Raw genomic sequence first — 25,350 nt, 5'->3', positions numbered from 1 at the left:
GTTTTTACCTCAGAATAACAGTCAGTTAGGTTAGAAAAGACGTCTGAGATCATCGAGTCTAACCTGTGACCGAACAGCACCTTGTCACCTAGACCATGGCTTTAAGTGCCTCGTCCAGTTTTTAAGCACCTTCAGGGACAGTGACTCCACCACCGCGGGCAGCCCATTCCAATGTCTTATGGCACTTTTTTTGAAGAAACTCCTCCCAGTGTCCAGCTTCCGCTGGTACAGCTTGAGGCTATTTCCTCTCTCATCCTGTCGTTGGTTGCCTGGGAGAAGACGCCCATTCCCACCTGGCTACAACCTCCTTTCAGGTAGTTGTAGAGAGCCTCCAGGCTGAACAACCCCAGCTCCCTCAGCTAGAGGGAGTCCTTCTCATAAGACTTACTCTCTAGACTCATCACAAACTTCATTGCCCTTCTCTGGAGATGCTCCAACACCTCAATGCCCTTCCTGAATGGAGGGGCCCAAAACTGGACACAATACTCGAAGTGTGGCCTCACCAGCACCGAGGACAGAGGGCTGATTATTGCTGCGGTCCTGCTGGCCACATTATTTCTAATACATACTATTGGATACCATTGGCCTTCTTGTCCCCCTGGGCACACTGCTGGCTCATGTTTGACCAGCTGTTGACCAGCATCTCCAGGTCCTTTTCTGCTAGTGAAAGGAAAAGGAATCCTAAGGTCCTTTTCTCCTTTCCTCCTTGGTGTTGTCCACAAAATTGGATTTGTTACCTGATGTGCAATAAGCCAAAAATTGTACACTCGAGAGATAGAGAGTTGATATTTATTTCAGAGTTGCACAAGCCTGGGTGCTTGGTGGTATTCCACAAATCAAGCACACCTCTCCATACTTTTTGTGCCATTATTTATACACAGAAGTTCAGAGTTAGTAACTTTCCAAGCACAGCCCCTCTATTATGATTAATTAGTAATTTCCATACAAGCTATGTAACCTCAGTTAGCTTCTATGCATGCTCAGGGGAAGGGTCTTTACCTGGGCAGGAATCTTTTTGACCTGTAGGTATGATTCTTAGTATTATAATATGGTGGGGTTCTGCAGTTCATCTTAGGTTCTGTGCTCTTCAACATCTTCATAAATGACTTGGATGCATGACTGGAAGGGATACTAAGCAAGTTTGCAGATGACACAAAACTGGGAGGAGCTGTTGACTCCCTCAAAGGCAGGGAGGCCCTGCAGAGAGACCTTGACAAATCAGAGCACTGGGCAATCACCAACCATAAGAAGTTCAACACGGGAAAATGGTGGATTCTGCACCTGAGATGGGGTAACCCTGGATGTACATACAGACTGGGGCATGAGATGCTAGAAAGCAGTGCCATGGAAAGGGGCCTGGGGGTCCTGGTCTCAGGCAAGTTGAATATGAGTCAGCGGTGCCCTGACAGCCAGGAGGGCCAACCGTGTCCAGGGGGGCATCAGGCAAAGCATTGCCAGCTGGTCGAGGGAGGGGATTGTCCCGCTCTGCTCTGCACTGGGGCTGCCTCACCTTGAATATTGTGTGCAGTTTTGGGCACCACAATATAAGAAAGATATTAAGCTATTAGAGAGCATCCAAAGGAGGGCAACAAAGATGGTGAAGGGCCTTGAGGGGAAACTGTATGAGGTGTGGCTGAGGTCACTTGGTCTGTTCAGCCTGGAGAAGAGAAGACTGAGGGGAGGCCTCATTGCAGTCTACAACTTCCTTGTGAGGAGAAGAGGAGGGGCAGGCATTGATCTCTTCTCTGTAGTGACCAGTGACAGGATCTGAGGAATGGCCTGAAGTTGTGATAGTGGAGGTTTAGTTTAGGTTGAGTATTAGAAAAAGGTTCTTTACCCAGAGGGTGGTTGGGCACTGAAACAGGCTTCCCAGGGAAGTGGCCACAGCACCAAGCCTGACAGAGCTCAAGAAGCGTTTGGATGATACTCTCAGGCTCATGGTGTGACTCTTGGGGATGGTCCTGTGCAGGGCTAAGAGTTGAACTCGATGATCCTTGTGGGTCCTTTCTAACTCAGCATATTCTGTGATTCTGCAATAGTTCACCTGGAGGATATACGAACCTTGAGTATTTTGCCAAGTTAACAATGTATATACATAGATATACATTGACATCTTGATTTACTATATCCTTTAAGCTTGTTAGTTCCTGGTTGTCCTTGACGAAGGGATGCTAGCTGCTGCCTGTTCCACTGATTAGGTCTCCTTACTTGCTGATTAGGCTTGCATCAAAGACCATCCTGACTTAAAGTAATCTTGACATATTCCACATTTTGCAGCATTGGCGTGTGACAGGATAGTGGTACCAAGGACATGGGTTGTTGTAGCCTTTTAGAGGAAGCATTAAGTGAGAACTGCTGTCTACAAAAGGTTCTTCTAATTGCTCTTGTAGCTCTGTAGGCTGCATTTAATTTGCAAAAGATTACCCCAGAATTTAATTCAAAACCGTTTGGAGAACTCTGTGTAAAAAAGTAATAGGCACACTGTGAAAATATCACAAGCTTTGGTTTGCCAAGATGGTGCGTGCTGAATCAGTGCAACAGAGGAATGAATTTTGATTTCTAAAGGGCTGTCCCTGGAGAGCTGTATTGATTTTTCCCTCTGAATTAAAAGTCTTGGTTTGCTTAAGTTTTCAGTTTTTAATACCTACGTGTCATCATGAAGTGAACTACAAGACAGATTGCATTTAAGGAAGGAGTGTTTCTCCTTAAGGGACTTAAATGCCTTATTTTGTGGAAATTGTTGTGTAGTGGCTTAAATTAGAACACCTCTGTGGAGCAAAAACTAAGTGATTAAGGAAACTAAGTCAGAAAAATATAGTCCAATGCACTTTTGCTCTTTATCCATTGTTAGAGTGGAAGTACTTTTCCTTCACTTTCCTGATTAGCCCACACAGTGTTATGCTGTACATTGGCAAGAATAATTCAGTGACAGAGAGCAAGCAAACAATAATGAGTGGGATGGAGCTGACAGGCTCTCTATTGTTTTATATGTGCATGCAGAGGAAGAAAAGGGCAGAAAGTTTGTACCCTCTCTAGTGTGGGTGTCTTGGAGCAATGGGTTTGTTAAGAAACAATTTCAGAAGGTTTAGAAACGGCACTGTGGTTCCCATATTTGTTTCTGGGCATTAGTTGTATCAGTGTGGTTATCTGGTAATATAGGCTCAAATATATGAAGGACATGATTTGTCACATTAGGGTTTTCATTGGGTGAGGTAGGCCTGTCTCCTAGACCTCTGAGTCTGTGATACCACAGTTCTTGACTTCATGGTCCATACAGGCCCTAGAATGGAAGGGTGAATGGAATCCCTGCAAACATAGGTTTGAATTTGCACTTCAGACAAGATTGTCTGTGCTGCCAGCCTGTTTGTTCACACTCTTCAATGAACCAGTTTATTTTTAATGAAGCTGGCTGGGACTTGGTCCAGGCTTGAGATCTGACCCTCAGAGACAGCAGGAATTCAACAAGGCCTGCTCGATGTTATATGCTCTTAATACCAGAGCAGGAATTCAACAAACAATTCAGCTGCAGCAGGATTGTCTGTACTCTTGCACAAGTAGCAGAGCAAATAGCACAGGTGAGAATGCCCTGTCCTCCTCCACAAGCACCTGAGTTACCAAGTGAAGTGACTAAGGAACAGTCCACGTTGAGCTGCTCATGTACCAGTCAAGAGTGGGAGCTGGGGAGGGTTAGGAGGGCAATAGGGGCATTCATACACTCAGAGGTATCCCCAGAAGTCATATTCTAGTGTTGCTAGGTTAATGACAGCCAAACATCAGAGGTAAGACTCCACACCTCAGAGCTTTGTGTCTTCTCCTGGTCACCCCATGTGCATCAGATTATATGGTCTCACCTGTGAGTCCCAGGCTCCTACAAAAGCATTGTTCTAGAGAATGTTGGAGACTCAGCACAGCTACAGAGCTTAGTACATTATCTGGTCCTAGAGTGGCTCAAGGACTGATAAAACCAACTTTTTCTTGCCCAGTTTTAGAGGACAAATGAACTGAGAGCTGTTCCACCTCTTTGCCCCCTGACCACATGTGTGAACACAAACATAGGTGACAGCTAGAGAAAAGTCAGAGGACGGTCCTGAACACATCTGGAACAGCTCACAACAGTTTTTGTTGTAGTGAACAACTTCTGTGGTCTGGTACCTTATGTTTTAATTTTCTCAAATTTTCTCTGATGCTCCTGCTGCATTAATGTATTGGTGTTGTTGGTACAAAGACTACTAAAACAAAAATAGAACCTTTTGTCTTCCCCTCTACCTCTTTTTCCAGTCATAGTCTTTCTACTTTAATGTTGTGTGCTTGAATCATACTGGAAATGAGATAAATCCTAGCCCTGGAGTATGGGATGTCATGCACAATCAAACATAGGTATATACCTGCAGTGCTCTCTGAGCACTAGAGACATAGTATGTCTTAGGTTGATTATACAAGTGTGTGTATTAGAAAAGAGAGAAAAACACTGCTGTTAATTTTAAAAAAAAATGAAACAAGTAGTGTTTTCATTCTCACCAGGAAAGGCAATTTTGAAGTTAAAAATCTTGCTGATCGTGCTATTGCTGTGCATTTAATTTTCAACACTGGAAGAAAAGAGACGGTTTTGTTCCCACTAGGGAAACAAAAGGGAAGGAACTTCTAAATGTTACACCAATAGTAGTGTTGTTAGAGTCATTTGAATCTTGATAATACCTGCTTTTGGCAAGATATAACTAAAATCTCAAGGTGAATCATACCAGTGTCTACAATCACAGTATTGCACCTGCACTTTCTGTATAATAAGTTTATTTCTGCCTTTATAAACCAATGAATTATTATTTCTTCAAAGTCAAGTCCCACTGAAACACAGAGGGCAGCAGCTGCCATTGAGTTCAATTATATTCTGTGCAGTTAAGGTTAATATATAGTGACATTCTGTATTCAGCTTCATATGAGAAGTGTGCCCTTAACATCAGGACAATGCAAAGAGAGCTGTTGCAAGTTTTTGCCACAGAAAGCCAATAACAGTGGGATCTTACTGGCCTGGCACAATAATCCCCTGAGCACCATCTGTAGGTTGGTCCCTGCTATAAGTTATAAGTAAACACTGGAGAGCTCTGGCTTGTGTTCTTTAGAAATGCGTCTGGAAGAAGGATGGGGAAGAGGCATTTTGCTGTTACCCAAGATAATGTTATGCGTTCTGCTGGAGCAGATCACTGAAGGTCTCCTAGCCAGGCAAGGGACAACACTGCCAGGGAGACATGTCTGCACATGCCAAGGTAGCCAGTTATTACTGTTCAGCAAACTAACCCTCGGAATAAAAGAGAGAACTTGCGAGAAGAGCATTAATTACTATATAGGCTTGTCAGTGGAAGTGAGGTTAGAGTAAATCTGTGTTTTCATTTCACCACAGTTACGCAACTGTTGTTATGCTACCATAAGCAGATCTAGATTACAAAATCATCCGCTCTTCTGAGATTGCATTGAGTAATTACAGAGTCTAAAACAAAACGTAAAAATGAAGAGGTAAATTTCTAATGATTTTCCTTTACACATACATGTTCTTATTACTAGTTTAAATACTATTTTGCATTTAGTAATATGTTGTACTTTAAATATATATAACAATGCCTAGAATAGGGTTGTTGTCCTTTAAATGAGTTTGTTGAACTTTAACTACAGCTAAAGGTAGCATATCACTTGTAGATTTTGCTTGCTAAATTATGGTTTAGGTAACATACTGCTTGCTAAACGTCCATGCCTTGGCATGAAATCTTCCATACTGAGGATGGAAGTGTACTTTACTGCTGCCAAGCATGATCTAAGAAAAAAGGGCTTTGTCTAGAGTAAATTATTGTGGAAGTCTTATATTTGAGGTTCTTAAATGCCTTCTTAAATGCCTTTATGCTTTAGAGGGGCCCCTGGTGGTCTAGTGGTTAGGGTGCAGCACTCTCACCGCTGCGATCCGGGTTCGATTCCCAGCCCCCGGGCAGATGGAGCTCGTCAGCCCTGTAAGGCAATCCATCTAAGAGAAGGTCACTCTAAACAAACCTACGTCCTGAGACCCTCACTGCCACTGTCCAAGCTTGCTCGGCCCCGGCAGATGAACCTCAGGATTAAAGGGTGGGCTCAGTTCAGCGCACGCTGTGTCTCACCTAAAAAATCCACTGCGCAGGCTCGAAGGGTTAATGACCTTTCCCAAATCTTCGCTCGCGAAGACTGGCCATACATTTATGCTTTAGAGCAAACTTGGAATTTGTCAGGAAAAACTGAACCAGGAGGGGGATGTATTGTCTTCTGACTACACATATCATAATTTATGAGCCTTGAAGAAATTAATTTTCCACATTCCTGAATTAGCATGTGTCCCTACCATCCTTGCAAGTATTGCAGTCAAGTGTCCCCTAGTTGTGAGCCCAAAAGAGACCACTGTTTGCCACTATGGACTGGGATGGGTCTGTGGACTGAGAGTGAGGCTATGGTAACCATACCCTGTGCTCTCAATAAGTTGCTGTCTTCTCTTCTTCATGGGTGCTTGAGTGTGTCATTTTGGAATGGAGAGGGAACAAGGACCAGACTGAAGGGAAGGAAACATTAAGTGTGGAGGCAGGGGATATGGCAAGACTGAAACTACTGGGCGTGGAAAACCTTAACATTAGAGCAATAGGGATAGCAATAGAGCAATAGGATACTGGGATTAGGTGAGGAAGAAAATTAAATTCTCAAGGAGAAATGAAGGAGAATGAGTTCAAGGCAAGGGAACAAGTTAATATAGATGAGGAATCGGTAGGGGACTGTATGCCAGGAGCCTAGGACTAAGAGACATGAGAGAGGATAGCCAGTGAGGAAACCAGAAGAATGAGAGCACGTTGGTAGAGCAGATAAAATCAAACAGAATCAAGTCTTGACTCTGAGAAAAGGGACAAGCTGTGATGGGAAGTGGAGCATTGACAGAGAAACCAGTGGGATTTGAACAGACTTAGAGAAAGGAAAGTTAAAACTCAGAAGCACAGAGACATTAGCATTTCAATAGGTTTGGTTTTTTCCATTGCAGTAGACATCTGCTAGGGTAAGTAAGACCAAGAAAATATTCTGACTTTTTAATATAGTAAAAGGTATTTTCTTGTCTTTTCTGTATGCTATAAAAGAACAAAAGAGGTAGAAATCCATTTATTTGCAGAAATCCATCTTGCATGCCACCTGTAAAGAGTTTTTAGGTAGGAGCCTTAGGCCTTTAGCAGACAGCTCTATCCTGGAGTTAGAAAAAGCAAGAAAACGGCCTTAGGAATGTTAATGCAAATATTGGCATGAGTTCATAGTAATTTGAGAGGATTCAGGAAAGTACTAAAAGGGAAAGGAGGTTTTATATGAAAAAAGAATCTATTGTGAGGCTATAACATATCTACATTTTATTTGTATAGAGCACTTATGCATGTGTGCATACACACATGTGTAATGCAATATAGATGTGTGTGAATATGTTTTAAAAATACTTGTATTATTGATCATGTAAGCACCTATAAATCTAGATATCCCTGCTCAAGCTATTTGTGCCTCAGAGGAGAAGCAGAATTACAACTAATATTTTATTGGCTTGAGTTGTGGATAGGTGCATTACATAAATGGATGCTGTTAAATCTTTATACTGTGCTGTACCAGTATGAATTTTGTATGTCCTACATATTTGCAGACACAAATAACTATTTCAGAAATTATATAAGTAGCTTTCCTGAAACTACAAGCAACAATGTCAGATCTAATTTGAATTATAGCTACTGGAAATCATGGTTCTGTTTTTCATTACTGTTATACCAATATCCCTGACAACCTGCAATTTACCTGGTATGAACAGCACCTCCTGAAAATATAAAGCTGTTTTGTGTGCTGTTGTATTTTTGTATAAACTCCCTGTGCAAAAGAGTGATATTTCACATTAATTCCACTGGGTGGCACTGAAGGAGACAAGATTGCATGGAAATATCTTCTGAAGTTGAGTATAACTCCGAAAGTCGAGAGTGGCTTACTTTTTCATTCCATTACTGAAAAAGACAAATGTGGACTCATTTTCCATCCTGATGTAACAATTTGTCATCAAAATCAGCTCTTAAACACTCGCAGCTGTAGTTCTAGGTTTTGACAGTAGCAAAATTACAGTGGAGGTAGAGTCAAGGCTTCTGAATCTGAATATCCCTTTTTCCCCCACAAAGATAAAGGCTAAGAGAAGTGGCTTTGGCCCATTCTGGATTCTTAAATGAAGGTTTACGAATCATCTGAAAAATTTTTGACCCCTGTCCTCCGTGGCAATGATGTTGATCCTGGGCACTTCTACCATTATGAGCAAGTGCAAGTGTGTTAGCTTTTAAGCTCATTTGAAAAAACTACATAGGAAGGCATTCAGGATTAAAGGCTTCCACCTGTAGAGGAAATGTGGTATAGTGTTTCAGAGAACCTCCTGACTTGAAACTCCATCTGCAGTCTCTACACAAGGACCCCTGTTTTTTCCCAGGTAGGGACTTTGCAATCCTGCCTAGAAGACACACAATTACTCTCTGTCAGTCAGACCTGTAGGAATCATGGGAGTCATCTTTGACTCCACTCTTTTTTTGGCCTGTTTATCTTGATGTATATGAATTTTATTTCCTTTTCTTCTCTAAAGCCTCTTCTTATCCCTGTTCACATCACAGATACGCTTTTTTAGACTTTTGTTATCTCTCATCCTGCTTATGACAGCTTTTTTCCCTATGCCTGACCTGACATGTCAAAAAGGTCCCTTGAAACACTATTCTTGCACTTATCTCCCTGGCCTATTTCTGTGGTTCCTTTTTGTACTTACCTCTTTAGTGTATCTCCATAGATTTCCCTGTCTCTGCAAGCCCTCTAGCCCTCTGAGAGGGCAGTCTGACAATTTTTTTGGCAGCTGTGCTGGCCTAAGACAGTTTTTGCTCCCAGCCATCCGCGCCTGTCTCTTTGATATGCCTGCTGTTTTGCTGGCACAGTTGTTTTGCTCAGCTGTGTGGTAAACCAGATTAGGAACCCGATTTGGCTGAAAAATAGCATGGGAGAGGGAGGAGAGGAGCCATTTTCAACCAGTTTATTTCTCCGATGGAGTCTGTCAGGCAGTTGGGTGTGGGGTAGAGACAAGTGGTTAGAGACACGGGGTTGCAGAGCAGCGACGGTTGATGCCGGTTTATGTAGCACCGTTGGTAGGTATTAAGCTGCGACGTGATTTTGATGATAGAGCTAAGCCAAGCTAACAGGCAGCTGCTGCTGAAAGAGTAGTGCTGTGCCTCCTTCCTCACCCTTCGTCATGGGTTGGTTTCTGGCCCTTCCCTTGTGCCAATACAGATGCTTATCTCACCCAAGGGAGTCAGCTGTGGGAGCTAACCCAGTACAGAAGCATTCACTTCCTGTCCTGAGGGCTCACCTGGCTGTTCTGTTCTGTTGAGAGCTCCTGGAGCCCACCCACTCAGCAGCAGCTGGGTGCTCTGTCAGCTTAGCTGTGTCCTTAGTTGCACCACAGCACTTCACAACTTTGCCTTTTCCTGTCATTCCCTGTCCTCTTCTCTCTCAGCCTTCATATCTACTCCATCTGCTTTTCTCGTAGATGTGTTAATGAGGTCCTTTTGGTCACCCTCAACATATGGAATACCCTTCCTGGAGCAATTGCTTCATCCTTCAAATCTCTCAAGGTTTCCTCTACCATGACACATATGGTAAACTGCCAGCTGATAATGCCCAGTTTAGTTGCTTATAGGAATTTTGGATTTCATTACTACAGTTAATGTGTCCATGTGTTAGCTTGAAACGGGCATACTCTGTCAGTTTATTTGAGAAGTTAAAATGGATTAAACTGTCACAGAATATATATTTTAAAAAGAAAACCATAAAAAATTCCCAAAGCTATGCCCTGAAGGAGATGTACTTCCCTAAGCTCATATATAAATACAAGAGGCTTATTTTCTTATGCTTCACACCTTGGATCATCATTCATGCTTGTGCAAATGGACATAGCATTGCTACTAAGCAGTTTACAGGAACATCTTACAGAATCGTAGATTAGTGCCCCAGAGACAGGAGAGAAGAGAGTCAGCACTTACATGAGCAGCTGAGCGTAGAGACAGGGATTTCTTTTCACCTAGCTGTTTTCACTGTTTGGGTTCTTTTTAGACACGTGTGCAAGCATATCCTAAACATATTTTATCCTAATATCTTGGTATGCTAAACTTTTTTTCCCTATTCAGTTAAATAGAAACTGTAGAGAAACAGCAGTAAGTGAAGCTACACGTTGCCTTGAAAGCAATAAAATAAAATCATCTGTGTATCCTATTTAAAAAAAAAAACAAGACAAACATGACAGAGGGCACCTCTACACCATGCAACAGAGCACAGGACTTAACATACCACATTCATTGAATTACTTGTGGAATAGGAGGCAGCAGCTGTAGACTTGCATATTAGTGCTGTTGCACCCAAAGTACTTAACCCTGTGGTAGGTGGTGCTAATTAGGTTGGACATGGTGCTAATTAGGTTAGATACAACACTGTGGTCATGCAAATACACAGTGCCCGTGACTCCGGCTCAGACCTGGCTGGAGGATTCTGCACATACTGCTGCATCAAGCCATATGTGCACATCCAGAGAGAGAAGTCATGTGCCCATGGCCTCTTGTTCATTACCCCTGTAGGCTTTAGCTGCAGTAACAGATGTATTGCCACATACAGGTGTCAGATGTGGCTTTGTGCCAGGGATTACCTCCCTTTCTGTTAAAACCAAAGATACTCTTTTAGTTGTGTATTTCAGACTCTTGAGTTGTTGCTGTGGTACAGTGATAGGCATCCAACACAGCTGCTTCTTAAAACTGTTCTGTTTTACTTCTTAATTAAGACTGTAAGTACTGAGAGGAGCAGGAAAGAAGGGGATGGTAATTTTTTCAGTCACCATAACTTTATAGAAATTGTGAATCTGTTGCAAGGTCATGGAGGCAGACAGCAGTATGGCAAAGAGAAAAGCACATTCTCCTCCAGTACATTTATCAGGACACCTGACTTCCCCTTTCAGTGAGACAAAGCAATGTTTCATGTTAGAGACATGATCATGACTACAACATAAATTCCATGTCTGTGTAACTGGATGGCAAGTATATCCCCAAAGCACTGACTGCAGAATTGCTGTCTTTTTAAATAACCGATTAATATATTTGTAAACATAGCATTCTTTCAAAAATAATTTGAACATTCAAGTTGATGTTTGTAAACAGGCTAGTGATTATTAGTAAGAACAAGGTAAAATGAAGAAGCAAAACAAAAACATTGTTCAAGAGGCAGTGTTCAGAATGACCTCTGGGGTAGAGGGTACTAGAACACCTTTCTCCTTTTTTTTTATTTCTTAAAGGATCTCAAGTGGTCATTCTGGCAACTTCTCTGTGGTATTTCATTTCCATTTGACAGACTGATGAGAGAGAACTTTTATTAGAATGTAGTGAACCACCGATAATAATTAGAAAAGACTAGGGAAAATGTGAGCCCTCTCTGGAAGAAAATGAGGGACCTGGTTACTCAGGATATGGAGAAGGCTGAGGTACTCAATGCGTTTTTTGCCACTATCTTCACTGGCAAGTGCTCCAGCCACAGCTCCCAAGCTGTAGAAGGGACTGGGAGAGTGAAGAACCACCCACTGTAGGAGAAGAGCAGGTTCTGAGAATCTGAATGTGCACAAGTTCATGGGACCTGATTAAACACATCCACAGGTCCTGTGGGACCAGAGAAGGTGGACACTATCCACTGTATTTGAGAAGTCATGGCACTTTGGTGAAATTTCCTCTGACTGGAAAAGGAGAAATGTAACCCCCATTTTTAAGAAGGGGAAAAAGGAAGACATGGAGAACTACAGGCCAGTCAGTCTCACCTTTGTATCTGGTAGGATCATGAAGCAGATCCTCCTGGAAATCATGCTATGACACCTGAAAATAAGGAAGTGATTGGTGACAGCCAGCATGACTTCACTAAGGGCACATCATGCCTGACAAATTTATTGACCTTCTACAGTGGGGTTACAGTGTTGATGGCCTTTCACTACTTAGAAAGGACCTGCAAGAGAGCTGGAGAGAGACTTTTCACAGGGGCATGTAGTGGTAGCACAAGGGAAAAAGGCTTTAAATGGAATGAGGTTAGGTTTAGATTAGATATTAGGAAGAAATTCTTTACTGTAAGGGTAGTGAGGCACTGGCACAGGTTGCCCAGAGCAGCTGTGGATGCCCCATCCATGGAAGTGTTCAAGGCCAGGTTGGACGGGGCTTTGAGCAACCTGGTCTAGTGGAAAGTGTCCCTGCCCATGGCAGGGAGGTTGGAACTAGATGATCTTCAAGATCCCTTCCAACCCAAACAGTGCTATGATCTGTGATAATTGACCTGTGGAAAGTCACCAAGGAACTATGCAGCATTAAGATATGACTTCTGTGAAATTATTAAAATTATGAGAATAAATAGCTTCTTGATATTGGTGTAGTTGTTCCTGTTGTTTTGTAAATTGTTTAATGTCACAGGGAGAGATCCAGTTCCCTGAAGATTTGAGCAATCATTGTAAACTTTATAATGTCATCAACCTATTTTTTTTTTTTTTGTCCAAGGTATGGCAGTGATACTGAGCACTCAATAGTAGGAACGTAGATTTTAAAAATATTGCTTAGCAAAGACACACACAGAGTAAGGAATCAAGAAAATAAAGTTGTGTGTTTTTCAATTTTTTTTTTAATTCTTTTTGGTGCTATCTTCAGTTAGGTTTTTTCTCACTGCATCTGCCAGGAAAATTTATGCATAGACAGCATAAAGTCATGGCATTTAGCAAAAGACTTTTTAAGAGAGTCACACAAAAGCCAACATTATCCATGAAAACTATGTAAATATTTATAGGCAGTATATGTTTGATTTCTGTTCTTTAAAAAAATTATTTATTTATTTTAAAAATCCATCTGCTGCTAGCAGATGATAAATATTTAAATCAAATTTGTGCCTCGGATACAAGGGCACTGTTTCTTCCAGAAGGGACATTATAAATTTGATACTGTAGGCTCAGCCTCAGTTCCCCAGCTCAAACAGCATAGCAGGCACTCTCTTGGGGTGCATTTATAGAGCTGTATGAAAAAGCTTCCTCTCTGGAAGGCTACAAACAAGTGATCATTTTGCCTAATCCCCTTCAGGAGTTTTGCTAGAGGCTGGACTGGAATATGACTTCTGGAAAAATACCTGATTTTGCCTTAAAGACTCCAAGCAATGGTGACTCTACCACCTTCTCAGGTAAGTTGTTCCAATGTCTACTTATCCTCCTGCTAAGAAATCGCATCATTTCAATCTTGAATTTGTCTCCAGTTTCCAGTCGTTAGATCCCGTTATGTTTCTCTCTGCAAGACTAAAAAGCTTCCCCTACGATCAAATACTCTTTCTGTATGTGTATATCTGTGTATAGTGATCCAGTCACCATTCTTTTCTAATAGATTTCTTAAATCTTATACCCTAGATGTTGTTTTTCAACCTCTGGATAATTTTTTTCTGCCACCTGTCTGGTTTTTTTTTCTAGGGCTTATATATTCTTCTTGAATCATGGGCACTCGTTTTTCTGGTGCTGTGTGTAGAGCAAGGTCACATCCTAATAGTTACTTCTTTTTTCATACAGCCAATAACCAGTTATTATATATCACAGCTGACATTTGCTGGATACATTGCATATATTGATAGATTGGTAGATGAAGTCCCTAAAAATTTTAGGGACACTTACATTCTAAATATGTGTTTGCATTATCTAATGTGTGCTGTAAATTAAATGAACAATGTCTGCCAGATCTTCTGTCATACAATGTCCCTTTTTGCTACTTAGATGATCCATAAATCCTACTAATACATATAAATTTTAATTACCCATTTTCTAAATGAAGAGGGAAAGGCTATGTTGTAAAGAGTGAATTTTGTTCTTCCTGTAGGAGAAGTCCTACATTAGGAAGAGAACTATTCTATTGCTGTGCTCAAAGTAGAAGAGGAATAGAGGGAGGAATAGGGGCAAAGAAGCACTGAGAGAGCACGGTGCTAGTCTTCTGAGAAAACTCTGGGTGACTGCTTTCCTGGGTAGCAGGAGAGGAGAAATAGCACCCAATTAGGAGTTTTACCCAGGAAGAGTTGAAATTTAGCAGAGCTGGCTGGCTTAAGTGTGGCCACATGAAAAACTGGTAAGAGAAACATTGTCATTTAATAGCTTGTGCGGGTTTGAAATACACTTATTAGTATAGCTCATTCAACACGTACAAAATCTGTTCTGATTACTGGTGTATGACTTCTAATTACTGTGGTAGAGAATTATAAAATCACAAAAATGTTATTTGGGAAGGATGTCTGCAAGCTGTGTAGTCCAGCTCTGTGTTTGACACAGGCTATTGCAAACAATCACTCAGGAAGGGACCTCCTTGGAAAATCTGAAAATTTTGTTCGCATCTCATCCAACTACTTGTCTACTACAGCTATCCACATTTTCTTGTTCTGCTATTATGCAGGCAAATCTTGTTCAGCTCTAACATGAACTCAATCAGGGAACACTTCTGTCAGAAAAAAAAAGATGCTTTTTCTTCTCCAGACTTCTTGAGTTTAATTAATCATTGATCCTGTCTAACACAGGCTGTATGATTATGGATGCTGGCACACGAATGGTACAGGAGCAGGTAGGAGCATTCAAAGGGAACCACTTATGCACCACAGCTTTGTGATGTAACCACACAACTCTAGCAGTTTGCCAGTGCAAAAAAAGCGAGGTCATTCTGCTTCTCCCCCTCCTCCTTGGCCACACATTTCCACTTTTCTGGTGGTCGTGGTGAGCTGAACTAGAGGGAAACAAACCTCACCATAAAAAGTAAGTAATTATTAAATGGTTTCTTGAATAGCAGTGCCATTTGAGGCAGACTAACTGCTCCTTCCAGTGGCAGATAGCCATTTGGTTGAGAAATTTCATCCCCGAAGTACAGTTCCATAGCAGTTTATCCTTATCGAAGAGCTATCATGGTCTGTCCTGGTATTTTTGCAGCTGAACAGTAGGTTGGTTCAGGGAGCTTTGCAGCCAAGAACTAAGCTTGTCCAAAAAAAAAAAAAAAATCTGCTCATTCTCCACTGATTTCAGGGAGTTGTTGTGGCTGAAAATTAATCACTATTTTATACAGTGAGTTTTCAGCTAAACTTGCAACCTGACTTGATGCAGTGTGCTGGTACATGTGGTGAGAAGAGGAAAGGATAAAGGCTGGAACGTGAATCTGTGTCCTCAGACACGAACAATGTCCATGATTTCACTTGTTCTTTTCCTGAAGCACATTATTGATGTGACTTTTTCTGTTCTCAGTAGGTCTTAAGATTATTGTAAGATGTTGAAAGAGGCCTGTTGTGTATGGAGACATGCAGCGTCAATATTCTGTGGATCATTCTGGGCTCACTGATTATTAAATGACAATTTATGTTTGCAGGGACTGGCTCGGTGACCCAGACGGTCTCTTCCAGTCTTATGTTTTCAGCAGTATCCTTCGTAAGAGTGCCCTACTCTTAAAACTCTTGAGAATTAATTTTTCTTTATTGTGATGTTATTTTAGCCTCTTTCTAATTTGTTGCATTTGGTACTATTCAATTCTTCACTGCTGTATTATTTTAACAGCAGAGAGAAATAGAGAGAGTGCTTTTGCTCTTAACTGTGCTAAAGATTTTCCCCAAATGCAGCCTTTAGAGACCAGCTCCAGACAAAAAGCACAGGCATTTGATTTTTCAGCAATGTCAGATTTTGAGCTCCTGTCTGCAGTAATTAATTAGCATCATTGCTAAGCCTACTCCCTGCGGGACTGCATGATCATTAGTGCCAAAGCTAGGAAGGGAGCACGAACTCCTAAACCCCTGAGAAGGCTACTGCAGTAACTGTTGTCATCTATAGAGCATTTCAAGAACATTTCAAGTGACACTGGTAGAAAAGATTCACTTTCTTATCTGTATGAGGGGCTTGCCCAGATTCAGTTAGGCTGCTGGCTGGGATTGGGCAAATCTACTTCCTGGGCAAGATTTTCTCAAAGGCTATCTAAAACCCAAAGGGTTGCTTTCAGCTAGTTCATCTTAGTTTTGCTGATATGCAGAGAGAACTATAGAAGACTTGAGAGACATCAGGGTACAAATCGATGATGATGTACAGTACTGGGGCTGCTGTGCCAAAAGCTAGCCCAAACCCAAATATCTGTCAGCTAAAAATCAAACTTAAGCCAGCGGAGACACGAATGAATCTAAACATGCCAAAATGAAGGTGCTGGCATGAAATTACACAACTTCCTTCAGGTGCAGAAAACCAGCAGATATTAAGAGTATTTATAAGTTGCTTTTATGAAATACTTTTTGTAGGCTTGGGATGCAGTGTAATATGGTTTAATCTCTTCTCTCATCCCCCATGCTTGTTTCAGAAGAGAACAAGAAATTTAATCCAAACAACGGATTAAGAAATTTCAATAACTGGACTACTGCCATTATCCAAACAATGTGCCAGCTCTTTAAATGCTTGTTCTTGATTGAATTGAAGTCAATGACTACATCAGAGGGAGCAGAATTGGAATGTAGTAAAGAGGAAATGAAAAGTCTAGAAGAGCTACACAATTATTTTACCTATTACGTGCTTCTAGCAATGCATCCCATAAACAAAGCAGCTCTGAGAAAGGATCTCTCCTCACTGGAGAATAAGGTTAGGGACAACTTTTGAGAGATGGACAGAGGAAAGAGAAATGAGATTTAATATAGATAAATGTAAAATAATACACCTGGGAAGCAATAACAGTCATCACATATACAAAATCAGGAGCTGCTGTTTAAAAAACAGTAATAGAGAGGAAGGCCTGGGAGGGATGGTTTATAATTAATTACTGCAGACAGGAACTCAAAATCTAACACTGGGGCAAAAATCAAATACTTTCTTATTCTGGGCCAGCACTTGAGGTTTGTTTCTATAGTGAGTGCATGGAGATCATTTATAAAAACAAGAGGGAGCTGGCAACAACACAAGCAAAATGTTAAACCTCTAGTTACCATGTTATTAATTTTATTTATAAGCTAGAGCCTTGACTGCTGATACCATGAGCACAAGCTTGTGGTTTTCTATTTGCTGAATACAGTAAAACAATAAAATATCTCCAAGATGCAAGCTCCTGCTTAGTTTGTAGAAGGGTACTTTTTCTTGTCCTCGTATTTAAATGCAGAACAGTGGCTTAAAAGTGATCAGATATAACCTAGCCAAGACTGACAAAATAAACCTCTTTTTGTAAAGAAAAACATTACAGATGAAAACAGCATAGAGAGAATTAAGATAATAACTATTTCATAACTCAGTAAGAAGGAATCTGTTGGTAAGAAATGAAGGCCAAATGCTTTTATTTAGGTAAGAAGTGTTGCTCAATAAATGCATTTAGCAGATAGTGAACCAAGATATCACAACTATCTGTGTTCCAGCAAAGACCAGATGAAACATTACTATGCTGAGAAGACAGTGTCATGTGAAAGCCTGCCAGACAACCCAGACGGAGTGCCATAAAGAACTGTCTGATTTTAAGACCTGATGGCTGTGTATTTAGAAGTTCATAGACTTGTAGATCAGAATGAAACAGAAATTGATTCTAGTCCTAGAAAAGGAAAGGAGGAAAACCCTAACAAGGTACAACATGCAAAATATTAAAGATTTACAGGACTGTTTCCTCTTGCTAGTGCTGTGAGCTAGTATCACAGGGTAATCCTGTCTTTAATTCCTTACAGGCCATGCCAGAAAGGTGTCACATCTCCCCACTATAAGGCAGCCTTGAGGTGGCTGTCATTTCTTCCCAGGCTGAATACAGCTTGTGCTCAAACCACCAGGCTGTATGCAAGCACAGAAAGAGGCATTGACTATCCCAAGGACGACTTTTTCTCCTTCTGGGAAAAGGATGATGGGTCATTTCTTAAAACCTTATATGTCAAAAAGCATTTGTTTTGATAAGTGCAAAACTAACTATTTTTTAAAAGCTGCAAAAAAATATGGCAATATAAAATTGAAATTTCATCTTCCATCTGAGAAGGCAGATAAAGCTATGTAATTAGTCGGGAAAGGGTCACTATCTTTCTCCACACAGCCTCCAGAGAATAAACTCCAGATAAGCTTTTCAGAGACTACAGAGATTCAACTGTGGAGGGTTTTAGTCCGTGAAAGAGGTTTGGAGCACACAATAATTAGCAGCTTGCAGCTGAATTTTGCTAGCTGTCACAGTATTTGTTGCTATCACTGCATGAAAGTCCTGCTGTAGGTCTCCTGAGTCTTCCTAAATGTGTGCTGTAGTCTGATTTGTCCACATGGAACTTTTTAATAAAAAATTTTGTCAGTGTACAACACTTAAAGGCTTACAGCAAATCCCTTTTCTGTGGCAGAACACCACCTGGACAGAATGAGAAAATAAAGGCTTTTCTCAGGGACAAAGCAGGAACTGCTTTACTCTTTATACCATACCCAGGCCCTTACAATCCAGGGGAATTCAGTATGCTGGGCGAATCGATGGGTAGCCTGCTAATCCAAATCCACATCTTCTTTGTGTCCCCCAATCAGAGTCCCCCAAGAGTTCTTGTGTCCCCAAGAGTTCTGGCAGAAGACAGGCCTTTTCTTAAGAAGTCCTTCATCTCTGCTTGCTCACAGTTTTTAGGTCCCGGTGAGAAAACTATAGAGACACTGGGAAAAAGACAGTAAATATAGTGCAATTGCTTTAAACTTAATTGAGGTTCACCTCTGTTTTAAGAAAGCAAACATTACGAACTGTCCACGTTACCTGAAATTCAGTATGTGCTTGAGGACTGACACTGTTTCTGAGGTAGACTTCATTACTGCTGCTTTCCAGACTGCAGTCTCAGATTTGTATAAATTTCTTACAAATACTTCTAGCCTGTAATTATAGGATACTTGCTAGGATGCCCATGCGCTGGCTCTTTTCTCATCTAAATCGGCTGTTCAAGTTGTTAGTCTGTGGGCTCTGGTTTGTTTTCAACAGTTGATGTCTGTCCTGTTACTGCTTTTTATCTTTTTCAGGTGTGCTTCTCAGCTCCCATGACCTCTTGCCTCCCTACCTGCCTAGAACAACCTGCTGCTGGGAGCTATGTGCATAACATATATGCACTTAACAGCATTTTCATTGTCTTTCAATCCAATTGCGAAGGTCATTTTCTTGGCTCATTGTCCCAGTCTTGTCCCTCCTCATTTTTTGCACAATGCTATTGGCTCCCTTTTCTTCACTGTGTGAAATACAAATGACTTCTCTTTTACTTTCCAAGCCATGTTTAATCTACATCACCAAGAAGTATCTCTCACTGCCATTTTATAAACAATCCCCATATTTTAAAGTTCTCTTGTACATTCACTTTCATGCTTTCATCCATGCTGCTGATTATGCATAGCACAAAATCTGCGTAAATACTCCTAAACCCTTATTCCTCTGCTTTTCCAAGCCTCCCATCTCTGCCTCAAGGTTTGTCAAAGTCTAAGCATAGCTACATAACTGTTTTGCTAGATACGCTTTCTCATGTGAACCGGTATCACCTCTTCTTTCTGCTCATCTCCTCTCTGTAAGCTTACTAATAAGCAATAGTCACTTCAGAGTCAAAACATCCTGTTTTTATCTATACAATGCAAGCTACAATGAGAGTGGGTTTAGGTATAATTTTAAAAACAGTATTAATGAAAAAACACAGTAAACCAAACTTTTTGTCTTGTTTGTAAGTATATCACATACTTCCAGGAAGTAACTCCAGCATAGGCTATTTAATTTGCCATACCAAAGTTGCTTAAATCTGTGGATTCCAGGAACAAATTTGCCACAGGGACTAAGAGAGAAAGAGGGGAACTGGAACTGTGCCTTTTCTGACAGATGACTGTTACTGGCTTAGTAGTATTAGCAGACTGCACCCTGAGGGGCTGTAGTCACTCTGATTCAGTCAATGAGAACCATGCTCAGCATGGTGTGATGGGGGCATGGTAGTGTTTTCTACAGGTCCCTTACCAGTATCACAGTCAAATTCACCCCCAGTGCTGACTGGACAAACATGTGGCCACATGTCTTTTAGAGTGAAGCTACATGTGGTTCTGCACAATTCTGTTTTATTGAGGGCTAATATAGAATGGCATTTTTTCCCCAATTCTGTTCCTTTTGGAAATTCTGTTATTTTGTCATCTCATGTATAGGTAGAGTGAAGTGAATATTCTGTTCTAAGTTATACCTTCCAAAAACCAATTGAAAGGATTGAGGCTGGAGCAGAATTTAGGCTAATAGCCAGGGTATGCAATTTAAGATTCTTAGAGAATTAAGACATCACTGAGAGGTGGACAGAAAGCTAGAGAACTGAGATCTACATGCTTTCAATATTTAGCAACTAGAAGATCACATTTTTATTCATGACCACGGAGTGTCTGTTTTATTCAGGAAAAATAGGTCTTGTCAAATAGCTTTGATATCGTTCTCTGGGAAGATTACAAGTACATTTGATAAAGATGACTATTGACATAATACACTAGAGTGTATGTAGGGCATTTATTTTATTCTATATGGCAGCTTACATAAAAGAGATGTATGGGAAGCAAACAAATCTGTTTTTCTGTATGGTTGTTTGCTATGTCACAGCTACCTGCAATATGCCTGCCTTCTTTTTGTGTTTTCTGTTACTTTATCGCCTTATAATGCCTCTAGTTTGAAGATGTCCAGTCTTTGCATAACTTCTACCATCTTGAAGTATTCAGAATACAAATAATGGGCACAGGAACCAAAGCAGTTTGTTAAAGATCTGTCCTTTTCTAGTTACACCTCAAAATGCCAAGGTAAACATGTCTTCTCTGTTTTATAAAACAAGTATTATCAGTTTCCTAATTGAATGAATGAGTGATGCAACCATGGAACCATACTTCCTTGGTCACCTTCCTGGTTCCTTCCTGGTTACAAGCTGGTTTCCAGGAAGGCCTAGACTGAAACCATCACACTCATGAACTCTGAAAAAATGTCCAGCTATTATTTGCATGCTGTTGGACTAATCTCAAGGGAATCTATGTGTTGAATAGTGAAAGGGTGAAAACTACTCTCAAAGTGCCCAGTAAGACTTCAGTCCCAGCAGTTATGAACACACATGCCAGGTGATAGGAGAGAGCTTCAGTCCCTGTGTGATTATGATGAATCCCTCATGCCATTCACTGATAATAAGTTATACAAAGTTTTATCTCAGTGATTTCAGTACAATTCTCAGTAGATTTCTTGGAATTTCTCCATGTAGGCAATGAAAGACAAAACTGGGGTGGTTTTTTTTAGCAGTCAGGAACAAAAAGTACTGATAATAAAATGTCTCTTTAATTGTCTAGTAGTTTGGCTAATTAAGGTGACAGGTTCAGAATACTTATGCTTTTAAAAGATGGAGTATACACCAAATAAACAGTGCTAGGTAGCTGACTCTAGTATTCAGAAAGACTTGATTCCCAAGCTGCAAACCCTATTAATTGTGTGGATGTTAAGTATTGATTTTAGTAGGTACATCATACAAAAGCCTTTGACTTCAGTCACTCAGATAATATACACACTCTCTGAGTAAACCATACACAGATGAAATTTCTGACTACAGGTGAGGAAGGCTCCCTCCTTCTTTATCTGAAAAAGTCTCAGAGGCTGCACATTATTGTCTTTTTACTCATGAATGTGTAGGGAGCTGGGGCTCTGAATATTCGTTTGGTGAGTGTGGGAAACAAGGCACCAGAGAAATTACTTTTATAAAATCTGTTCAATTGACAGCACTCAAAACCTTTCATTTTCTTCAAAAGTATATTTTGATTGAGACAATATTATAAGAAAACAGGCATTGTGTATTTAACTTTATTTGCTTTGAGGGAGACAAAATTAAATATAATTTTTAGTAGCTTAGTACTCATCTGATATCTCCTGAAGTAAAAAAGTACAACCTGTGTCATTCTTAAGAAAGTTTCTCAGGATTATGTATATGTCTGTAACAAGTGACTAGTGTTATCAACAGAGCTTTTAAGTGAAGCCTTTACTGTTATAGACTTGTCTGACTTGGATAACAAACTCTTTTAGTATTTCAGCTCATAAATCCGGAAGAGAAAGATACTATTCTCCTGGGTCACTGACAGACTAAAAGAGAATCTTTGTTTGCAGAGCTCCCCAGAGTTAACACAGTAACTAGTTAATGATTTCACTGTGGTAATTACTTTCTATGGTCTGTCAGGCAATTTTAATGTATGCAGGATGGGCTGCGTCAATTTTGTGCAATACTACTGTTTTACCTACTTTCATGCTCTTTGTCTATCTGCCTGTCCATGACAAGTTTTGAATGTATGGACCAATTTTTCTCAGTATCATAGAATCATAGAATGGTTTGGGTTGGAAGGGACCTTAAAGATCATCTAGTTCCAACCTCCCTGCCGTGGGCAGGGACACCTTCCACCAAACAAGGTTGCTCACAGTAAAGAATTTCTTCCTAATACCTAATCTAAACCTAACTTCATTCAGTTTAAAGCCATTCTCCCTTGTGCTATCACTACATGCCCTTGTGAAAAAGTCTCTGGCTTTATTGTAGGCTCCCTTCAGGTACTGGAAGGCTGAAATCAGGTGTCCTCAGTCTTCTCTTCTCCAGGCTGAAAAATCCCAATTCTCTTAGCCTTTTCTCATAGGAGAGGTGCTCCATCCCTCTGATCATCTTGATGGCCCTCCTCTGGACTTGCTCCAATAGGTTTATGTCCTTCCTGTGCTGGGAAAGAACTCCAGATGGGGTCTCACCAGAGCAGAGTAGAGGGGCAGAATCACCTCTCTTCCTGCTGGCCATGCTGCTTCTGATGCAGCCCAGGACATGGGCTGCATCAAGTGCACATTGCTGGGTCGTGTTCAGCCTCTTGTCCACCAGCACCCCCAAGTCATTCTCAGCAGGGCTGCTCTTGATCCATGGGCCCACTTCTCAAGCTACTCCAGGTCCCTCTGGATGGCATCCCATCCTTCAAGTGTGTCAACAGCACCAGTCAACTTGGTATCATCTGCAAATTTGCTGAGGGTACACTCGATCCCTTTATCTATGTCATTAGTGAAGATATTAAATAGCACAGGTCCCACTATGCACCCCTGAGGGACACCACTTGTCACTATGTCCATTGGGACTGAGTTGTTGGCCAGTGCCCTCTGGATGCGACTGATTGTCCAACAGTTTCTTATCCACCTAACAGTCCAACCATCAAATCCCTCTGTTTCCAATTTAGAGAGAAGGATGTTGTGAGGGACTATGTCAAAGGCTTTACAGAATTCCAGATAAATGACATCTATAGCCCACCTTGTCCACTGATGTAGTCACTCCATCATAGAAGGCCACTGCATTGGTAAGGCAGGACTTGCCCTTGGAGAAGCCATGCTGGCTGTCTCAAATCACCTCCCTGTCCTCCTTGTGCCTTTAGCACAGCTTCTAGGAGATCTGTTCTATGACCTTTCTAGGCAGAGAGGTGAGGCTGACAGGTCTGTAGCTCCAAGGGTCCTCCTTTCTACCCTTTTTAAAGATGGGCACTATGTTTCCCTTCTTCCAGTTACGTGGGACTTCACCTGACTGCCGTGACTTTTCAAATATCATGGAGAGTGGCTTGGCAACTATATCAGCCAATTTCCTCAGGACTCTGGGATGTATCTCATCGTGTCTTAGACTTATGTACATTCAGATTCCTCAGGTGGTCATGAACCTAATCTTTACTTACAGTGGGAGGGAATTTGCACCCCCAGTCCCCATGCTGCTGTCCATCCAATCACAAGGTGTAGGAAGAGAGGCTGCCGTTGCAAATTGAGGCAAAAAAGTTGTTGAGTACCTCAGCCTTTTCCTCATCCATTGTTACCAGTTTTATATGCCAAGTTTGAGAAGAAAATAGTTTTTAAATATTAAAACCAGTTGGAATCATGCAAGTTTTGTCAGTATGGAGAGGTGGGTACAGAGAAACTCATGTGAGGGCTCCCATGGTGCAAAGGTTTGGGACAGGGCTCAGCTAGTACCATTTCCCTAAGGTACACTAATTGCTGTATGTCTAAATCAGAAATTGTACATCATGTGCTATATCTTGTCAAGCTCACAAGTAGGGAACTAGGTGGACTAAAATGTACACGCAAATGATAGCTGTGTATTTTTAAAGGTGCATTTATTCAGCACGAACTCACCAGAATCATGATTTAGTCCTACTCTGCACTAAATTCCCAGTTCATGAGCTTTATACTACAGTTGCATCACAGATTCATATGTGCTTTATTCAAACAAAGGCATCTAATTATACCTCTTTTATAAAATTAGGAGGTGTAATTAGAAAGGGACGGATCCTTGATAAAATTCTTTTGTTCCCATACCTATTGTTTTGGTATTCTGAATACCACAAGACATTAGAAATTATGCAAATATTGGACTTTTTTTGAACATGAGTTCACTGAGTATGCATGCCAATGTTTGTAAAGGACTCTGGCACTCAGTTGGAGTGCTGACATTGGTTTCAATTAGTGTGTGATGAGTCCCTTTGTCGTTGAAAGCATCATGTTTAGAGGTATAAATAGGCAAAGTAACTGGCTAATAAAATGTAAAGTGAAAAAAAATCAGTTTTAATATGTTTGTAGGAGCTAGGTCATGACTTTTTTCAGCACAACAGTTGGAGTCACAGCTTGGAGAAACTTGAGAACATCTGTTATTTCTGTCGAAAAATACAAGTACATTGAGTAACTCACACCTTTGAAATTCCTTTATGGGGGTGGAAGACAACTCCTCTCTGAGACAAAGCTGATTTACTCAGGATATGGAGAACATTTGACTGGTTCATCCTTTAGGTCTCTCGTAATTCAGACACAAATGTTCTTTGGTAGGAAGCTTGGAAAAGGTTTTTTTCCTCTAGGGTTAGTTGATTCCAGAAGGAAAGGCTAAAATGTCTTACAAATTTGCAATATGTAGCAGTTAATTTTGCATATAAGCTTATTTAGTTTGTAAAATACATGAAGTTGCTGTCTTAAAAAAAATCAAAACAACAAAAAACCAGGAGAAATCTACTTACAACTGATCTGTGATCCAATACTAATTTTCTTTTGTACATGTTAAATGCAACTATCTTACTGTATATTTTTGTAATAGATTTTGGTAAATCTATTTTCTTTTGTAATAAGTCCTAGGAAAAAATCAGCAGGAGCTGAAAACATTTCTTATAATCAACACACCTGTCATATATGCATACATGTTACACCCCTGGGCATATACATCACAACACATAATTCAAAGATGTTTGGGGTTTTTTTTTAACCTATAAATATTCGTCCTTTCTGT

The 25,350-nt window shown here is 40.8% G+C and overlaps 1 long non-coding RNA gene across 1 annotated transcript in view; it reads left to right on the top strand.

Moving 5' to 3' along the window:
* The first annotated feature begins 9,193 nt into the window (after positions 1-9,193).
* The window catches only part of LOC108492649, a 49,558-nt gene continuing 33,401 nt past the window's right edge, over positions 9,194-25,350 (top strand). Inside the window, exons 1-2 of the long non-coding RNA XR_001873183.1 lie at positions 9,194-9,293; positions 13,179-13,275. This is a non-coding gene — a long non-coding RNA (uncharacterized LOC108492649). The remainder of the gene's footprint in view (positions 9,294-13,178; positions 13,276-25,350) is intronic.

Source organism: Lepidothrix coronata, unplaced genomic scaffold, assembly GCF_001604755.1.
Source record: "Lepidothrix coronata isolate B3197 unplaced genomic scaffold, Lepidothrix_coronata-1.0 Scaffold0, whole genome shotgun sequence".
Lineage (NCBI taxonomy): Eukaryota > Metazoa > Chordata > Aves > Passeriformes > Pipridae > Lepidothrix > Lepidothrix coronata.
This window is presented reverse-complemented; position numbering and strand designations above follow the sequence as displayed.